Here is a 7,446-nt window from a genome sequence, read left to right on the forward strand (position 1 = left end):
TGGCGAAGAAGGGGAAAGAGTGCCATGGATCCGTCTGCAGTAGCGAATACAGCTACTTATTTACACGTGGTTTCAGAAGGTGAAGAAAAGGGCAGGTGGATCCAGGCAGGTACAGTGGTGAGCACAGGGAAGCGAGGTGTGTTGGAGACGACGCTAATCTGGTGGGAGCTGAGGGTGCCTGTCACAGGAGAGGGGGCTGAACTTCAGAGGGTGGGCATGTTACGGCGGCCAGCAGTTGGTCCCCTGGAGACCTCGTGTAAGGGAGCCTTGTGATTAGAAAGGCCAGAGGAAGAAGCTCGCTGCAGCCCCCGATGGCTCACTTCTCTAGGACTTGATTCTGGATTTGGAATGTTCCCCTCTCACTGAGGGGGTGACAACTTGAAGGAGACAATGTCATCTGGGCAGGAGCAGTCAGGGCTGCTGTGAAGCCCTAGCATTAATGTTTGTGGACTTGTCACCAATTCCACAGGGTCCTGAACAAGGTCAAAGGAAATAGTTCCTCCCCGTGATGAACTGCTGACGCACAAAATCTGTTATTGTTGTTGGAAAAATAAATCTGCTTTTATAGGCTGTTGGCTTTTGAACGTGAAAGCTCTTGGAAATTACACTTGGGTCACTTTTTCTGTCGCCACTTATTTATTTATTTGATACCTGAATTATAATTTATTTTTTTATTGGGGGTGTCGTTGCTTTATAATATTGTATTAGTTTCTACTGTACAGCAAAGTGAACCATCCATATGTATGCATGTAGCCCCTCTTTTTCGGATTTCCTTGCCACTAACGTCTTCAAGTGGCTCAGTCATGTCCGACTCTTTGCAACCCCATGGACTATACAGTCCATGGAATTCTCCAGGCTGGAATACTGGAGTGGGTAGCCTTTCCGTTCTCCAGGGGATCTTCCCAACCCAGGGACTGAACCCTGGTTTCCCACGTTGCGGGCAGATTCTTTACCAGCTGAGCCACAAGGGAAGCCCAAGAACACTGGAGTGGGTAGCCTATCCCTTCTCCAGTGGATCTTCCTGACCCAGGAACTGAACCGGGGTCTCCTGCAATGTAGTCAGATTCTTTACCAACTGAGCTGTCAGGGAAGCCCACTTAGGTCACCGCAGAGTACCAGCTGGAGTTCCCCGTGCTGTACGGTAGGATCTCATTAGCTACCTGTTTTATCTGTAGTGTGTATCTATATTTGTTGTCCTTTTAACAGTGACGTTGTTGAGTGTTGAGTGGTGGATTGTTGCTTTCCTCATAGCATTGCTGATTCTAACCCAACCAATTGCCAATCAGTCAACTAGCTCATCCCCAAAAGCTAAGCTCAGAAGGGCAAGATTGTCTGTAGGGATAAAGTGGGAGGAATCATAGTCTGAAAGGTTCTGAATTTCTCAGCAATGAGATTGGGCTCAATTCTGATGCAGCGCTGAGCCTGGGGACATGGGGCAGGTGGGGAAGGGGACACAGATGTGTTAGCTGCTGTGTTAGAGTTGCCGTGAACTCTCAGGAAAGACCCTAAATCATGTGAATGGCAGGAACCCAGCATCCGGCCCTCCACATGACCCCTTAAGTCTAGTGAAGAAGTGAAACAGGGGGCAAGAGTGATCATTTTTTCCCTGATTGTTCTTTAAAAATTTGATGTTGAGGCTGAAATTCCGAGACTTGAATTTGTTCTCAATCCATACCCCTCTGCAGATGTGTGTACTCAGTGGATTACTGGTTGAATCTAAATTGTGGGTGATGAGTGTTACCTTAGAAACTGTGGCTACATATCCCCTGACCAGAACAGCAGGTTTATAAAGCCTTTGCCTATTGCTCGCAGGTACAATGGGCTTATTAGTGAGACTGACGTGTTGCCTTTACGTTGATTAAATAAAAAGTCTATCAGCAGCTAACAGCCAAATGCTTACAGTGAAAATATTGCTGTGGTGGGCGTTTGTTCAACACCTGCACTGTGGCCTCAGTAACAGTAACGCTGGTCGCACCAGGCCTGCTCATTTAGGAAGCACTTGCTCACATACCAGTAAAGCCTGAGCCAACTTGCAGGTGAGAAGAGGGGAGTGCCGGTGCTTCAGTTTTGCTTGAAGGTGACAGAACTAGCTTTGAGTGAGGTCAGGGTAGGCGTGGGGGTCATAGAGCTACTCCATGGCAGCAAAATTCGTGGCAATACCAAGCCGCCACATTGTTAGCTTTGAAGCATGTTTTGTCAAACCTTTGAGATTTTATTTACTTGGCTTTTTTCCCCTGATCATCACATTTAATGGCATATGTCAGCATAGAATGAAATCTTCTTTCCTGTAATCAGATTGTCCTTAGCAACTGGATGGTAGTCTTGGAAACTCTTGATCACATTGTCCTTTCTTCGGGACAGTCTTTAGATCTGTAAATGATCCCCTAGCCTCCTTTTTCTAGGCATCTGTTCTTTTTTGGAAGTCTCAGTGTTTACTATTATTTGTTGTTTCTTAGTCCCCACGTCATGCCCAACTCTTTGCAACCCCCATGGACTGCAGCACACCAGGCTTCCCTGCCCTACACTATCTTCCAGAGTTTGTTCAGACTCACGGGCATTGAGTTGGTCATGCCATCCAACCATCTCATCCTCTGTCATCCCCTTCTCCTCCCACCTTCAATCTTTCCCAGCATCAGGGTCTTTTCCAATGAGTCGGCTCTTTGCATCTGGTCACCCGAGTATTGGAACTTCAGCTTCAGCATCAGTCCTTCCAAAGGATATTCAGTACTGATTTCCTTTAGGATGGACTGGTTGGATCTCCTTGTAGTCCAAGGGACTCTAAAGAGTCTTCACCAACACCGCAGTTCAAAAGCATCAATTCTTCAGTGCTCAGCTTTCTTTATAGTCCAACGCTCACATCCATACATGACTACTGGAAAGACCATAGCTTTAGCTATACTGATCTTTGTCAACAAAATGATGTCTCTGCTTTTTAATATGCTGGCTAGGTTTGTCATAGCTTTCTGTCCAAGGAGCAAACATCTTTTAATTTCACAGCTGTAGTCACCATCTGCAGTGATTTTGGAGCCCAAGAAAATAAAATCTGTCACTGTTTCCATTTTTTTCCTTTCTATTTGCCATGAAGTGATGGGACCAGATGCCATGATTTTAGTTTTTTGAATGCTGAGTTTTATACCAGCTTTTTCACTCTCCTGTTTCACCTTCATCAAGAGGCTCTTTAGTTCCTCTTTACTTTCTGCCATTAGAGTGGTATTTTCTGCATATCTGAAGCTTATTTTTCTCCCTTCAATCTTGATTGATTCCAGCTTGAGATTTATCCAGCCCATCATTTTGCATGATGTACTCTGCATATAAGTTAAATAAGCAAGGTGACAATATACAGCCTTGACGTAATCCTTTCTCAATTTTGAACCAGTCTGTTGTTTCATGTCTGGTTCTAATTGTTGCCTCTTGATCTGCATACAGATTTCTCAGGAGGCAGGTAAGGTAGTCTGGTATTCCTATCTCTTTCAGAATTTTCCACAGTTTGTTGTGATCCACACAGTCAAAGGCTTTAACAGAGTTAATGAAGCAGAAATAGATGTTTTTCTGGAATTCCCTTGCTTTCTCTATGATCCAACAAATGTTGGCAATTTGACCTCTGGTTCCTCTGCCCTTTCTAAATCCAGCTTGTATGTGTAGAAGTTCTTGGCTCATGTACTGCTAAAGCTTAGCTTGAAGGATTTTGAGCATTACCTTGTTATCATGTGAAAGAGTATAATTGTACGGTGGTTTGAATGTTCTCTGGCACTGCCTTTCTTTGGGATTGAAAATGAAAATCGACCTTTTTCAGTGTTATGGCTGCAGCTGAGTTTTCCAAATTTGCTGGCACACTGAGTGTAGTACTTTAACAGCATCACCTTTTAGAAGTTTAAATGGCTCAACGGGAATTCCATCGCCTCCACTAGCTTTGTTCATAGTGATGCTTCCTAAGGCCCACTTGACTTCACACTCCAGGATGTCTGGCTTTGGATGAGTGACCACACCATCATGGTTATCTGGGTCATTAAACCTCTTTTGTACTGCTCTTCTGTACAAAGAGCTAGAATACCCAGAACACTCTTCTGTGTAGTCTGGCCGCCTCTTCTCTTCTTAATCTCTTCTGCTTCTGTTAGGTCCTTACTGTTTCTGTCCTTTACCGTGCCTATGCCTGCATGAAATGCTCTCTTGACATCTTCAGTTTTCCTGAAGAGACCTCCAGTCTTTCCCATTCTATTGCTTTCCTCTGTTTCTTTGTTTTCTTCTTCATGCTTCTCATTACCTCTTTGTTTAGGTCTTTATTCAAAATTGGCTGTCCAGACTGATTTGGTGTCACATAAACAAAACTAAGTCTACGCAGCAGCCTTCTCTTCCTCTGCGGTGGATTTCTTTTCTCTGGGCTTCTTTTCAGCTGCTGGTTTCTTGGTCCCTGTGGCCTTTTTTTCCCACTAAAGGCTTCTTCAACGTCATATCACCAACAGCTGTCTTTGTTTCCCACCACAGACTTCTTGCCTGAACCCCCTTCTCATCTGATTTCTCGTCCAGTGCCGCTGCTGCCCTATCCATTCAGATTCTGTGGCTCTTGGCCTGTCCAAGAATGGTGTTCTGGTGCATGGTCTTTGCATATGGGTTGAGCTTCAACACGATTCTCAGGTTTTCCAGTGTAATTTTCCTTCAGGACTCTGCGATGAATCTTCTTGCGTGGTGCTTAGAGCTCTCTTTGGATTTCTGGGCTTTTCAAGATCCTGCTGAGGTCTGTATTCAGTGCCTTGTGCCCGGGGAGGCTGCTTGATGCCAAGTGCCATAGAGTTCATCCAAGTTCGGAAGGCCCTTTTGGTCCAAATGCAGAAACGTCCCACATGACCACCAGGAGCAAGTTTCAGAATGTTCAGCTTGCGTCTATTAAGCAAAGTAATTCCAGGGATGTTTCTGAAGGCCTTGATGGTACCATTGTCCTCATTATAGATGAGGCATGGTCCCCTGTGCTGGATACGGCGAGGATTTCTCATTTTGTCTTTGCCAGCTCTGATTTGCTAAGAGACGTCAACCTTTCTGATATCATTTCAGGCCTTAAGTTTCTTCAGAAGCACAACAGCCTCCTTGGTCTTCTTGCAGCCTTACACTTTATCTTCGACTAGCAAAGGGAGTTCAGAAACAACGGACGGTGACCTTTAGACACGGCTGGCGCGGGGAAGGCCAAGGCAGCCGGCACAGAGCAGATGGCATCTCGCTGCTGCGCTGGTGACAGTGTTGCCAGGACTTGGTGGGTGCCAACATGCGTCCCCCATGACACATATTTCCAGAAGCACCCTGGCCAGAAAGGTGAGTCCTGCCCCCTTGAACCCTGGGAATTCGAGCCACAGCTCTGCCAGTACCCTAAGCCTTGGCACGGGTTTGATGACCTGCTAATTCACTGACAGCGTAGGGCTGTCTGCTGTTTCTCCACAAGTTGGTGTGAACACAGTTAGCAATATTTGGTAGAATGGGAGCCTTGAACACAGCAGGCATAATGACCTTTTGGCCAGATGGCTCTCGCTTTTTGGAGCACACGTGCCAATGGCAGGGAGAGGGGCAGGCCACACTCCTCTCCTGTTTTCCTCTATTTCTTTGCATTGCTCACTTGAGAAGGCTTTCTTATCTCTCCTTGCTGCTCTGTGGAAATCTGCATTGAGCTGTGTATATCTTTCCCTTCTCCTCTGCCTTTTGCCTCTCTTCTTTCTTCAGCTACATGTAAAGCCTCCTCAGACAACCACTGTGCCTTGCATTTCTTTTTTCTTTGGAATAGTTTTGATCACTGCCTTATGGACAGTGTTATGAACCTCTGTCCCTAGTTCTTCAGGCATTCTGTCTGCCAGATCTAGTCCCTTGAATCTATTTGTCATCTCCATTGTATAATCATAAGGGATTTGATTTAGGTCACATCTGAATGGTCTAGCCTCTTTCTTTAATTTAAGCCTGAATTTTGCTATAAGGAGCTCATGAGCTGAGCCACAGTCAGCTCCAGGTCTTGTGTGCTGATTGTATAGAGCTTCTCCACCTTTGGCTGCAAAGAATAGAATCAGTCTGATTTCAGTATTGACCATGTGTAGAGCTGTCTCTTGCTACTTTATTTATCTATTCTCTTTCAAATTCTAAATATCACAGCGAATTTCTTTTATCAGCACTTATACACACTTTCAACAATGTATACAGTTTTGTACTTTTTTCTTTTCCCTCCATTGTTTGATTATATTTATTCAAGTGGAATTTTGTGTCTCCCGAAGCTTTGAGAATTTAAAAATCATCATTGAAGACATTTTTCCACCCTAGGTTACAACCCTTTTCTGCAGAGGCAGCTCTCACTAGATTCAGAGAACCAACCCCTCCCCTTTACACTTGGACTGAGGGTCAGTGTCCCCCCTGAAGAACTCCATCCTGGCTAACTCATCTTCCTTTGCTGAGTTCTCTGAACCCTGCAGCCAACTTTGGGAAGACACCTTCGTTAAACATCCCTAATTTAATTTTTGAAGACGCGCTGTTCATATCAGTGTCCTGACCGACACAGTCACTGGTGCCTGAAGCGTGGGAGGCAATTGGAATTTCAAAAGGGGACCCTGGGATTCAAGCTCATGCCTGGCTTGAATGTATTGATTATCTCCTCATGGTGAGACAATGGCTTTGAACAGAATAGGCTGAGCCTATGAGAAAGGTACATTGGACACGAAGGGGGTGTGGTGTCAGTTTATGATAGTTACAGTGAGGAATGCGGGAAACATGACAAGTCAAGGAGAGGATGAAAAAGACCTCGTTTCATTCATTCTCAGTGAGCCGTCTTAGCGATTCCTTAGGAGCGTCTGGCCTTGAGGAACGACTCTAGTACTTCGAGTCAGAAAAAGAGAGTTCTGATTCCATTTCTTCTAATAATTTACTCTCTGACCTTGGGAAATTAGTCTTGCACTTTGAATGGCTCGTGATTCTACATGAATGCAAGTTTTTTCTATTCTTATATTTCTCTGTCTCTCTTTTTCATCACTACCTAACTTAGAAAGTATCTCTTTCTCTATATTTCCTTAAACATATTTTGAAAGCTCTGTGTTATGACTTGTCGGAAGCAACGCTATTTGAGAACAAGAACCCACTGGAAATGCCGTGATTTTCTCTGCTGGAGATGGCAGAGCTCGGCACTCTAGTGCTGATGGAATTAGATCTGAGAAGCCAGCAAGATTCTGCACTCTGGATGAAACGAGTTAGGTCCAGCCTCGGCCACGTTACCTGCTGAGAGACGGTCTTCACCGGCTCAAGGGGAGAAAGGCCCTGGGGCAGATGTGACTGGCCTAGCTGGGTTTGCTCGTGGCTCAGGGGTGGTTTGGGCAGGGGGTGACTGATGCTAGGGATGGGGGAGGGGAAGCTCTCCCCCGCCCGGTGCACGCCGCTGCCTGGACCGGGGCTCCGCTGAGGCTCGGTGCCTCTCCCGCCCTCTCCTGGCCT

General features: G+C 45.6%; 1 pseudogene; it reads right to left on the reverse strand.

Annotated features, from left to right (window-relative positions):
* Nucleotides 1–4,331: 4,331 nt before the first annotated feature.
* On the reverse strand, nt 4,332–5,592 carry LOC101116394 (large ribosomal subunit protein uL4-like; annotated as a pseudogene).
* Between the last annotated feature and the right edge of the window lie 1,854 nt (nt 5,593–7,446).

The sequence above is a fragment of the Ovis aries genome, chromosome 4 (genome assembly GCF_016772045.2).
Source record: "Ovis aries strain OAR_USU_Benz2616 breed Rambouillet chromosome 4, ARS-UI_Ramb_v3.0, whole genome shotgun sequence".
NCBI classification, from domain to species: Eukaryota; Metazoa; Chordata; class Mammalia; order Artiodactyla; family Bovidae; genus Ovis; species Ovis aries.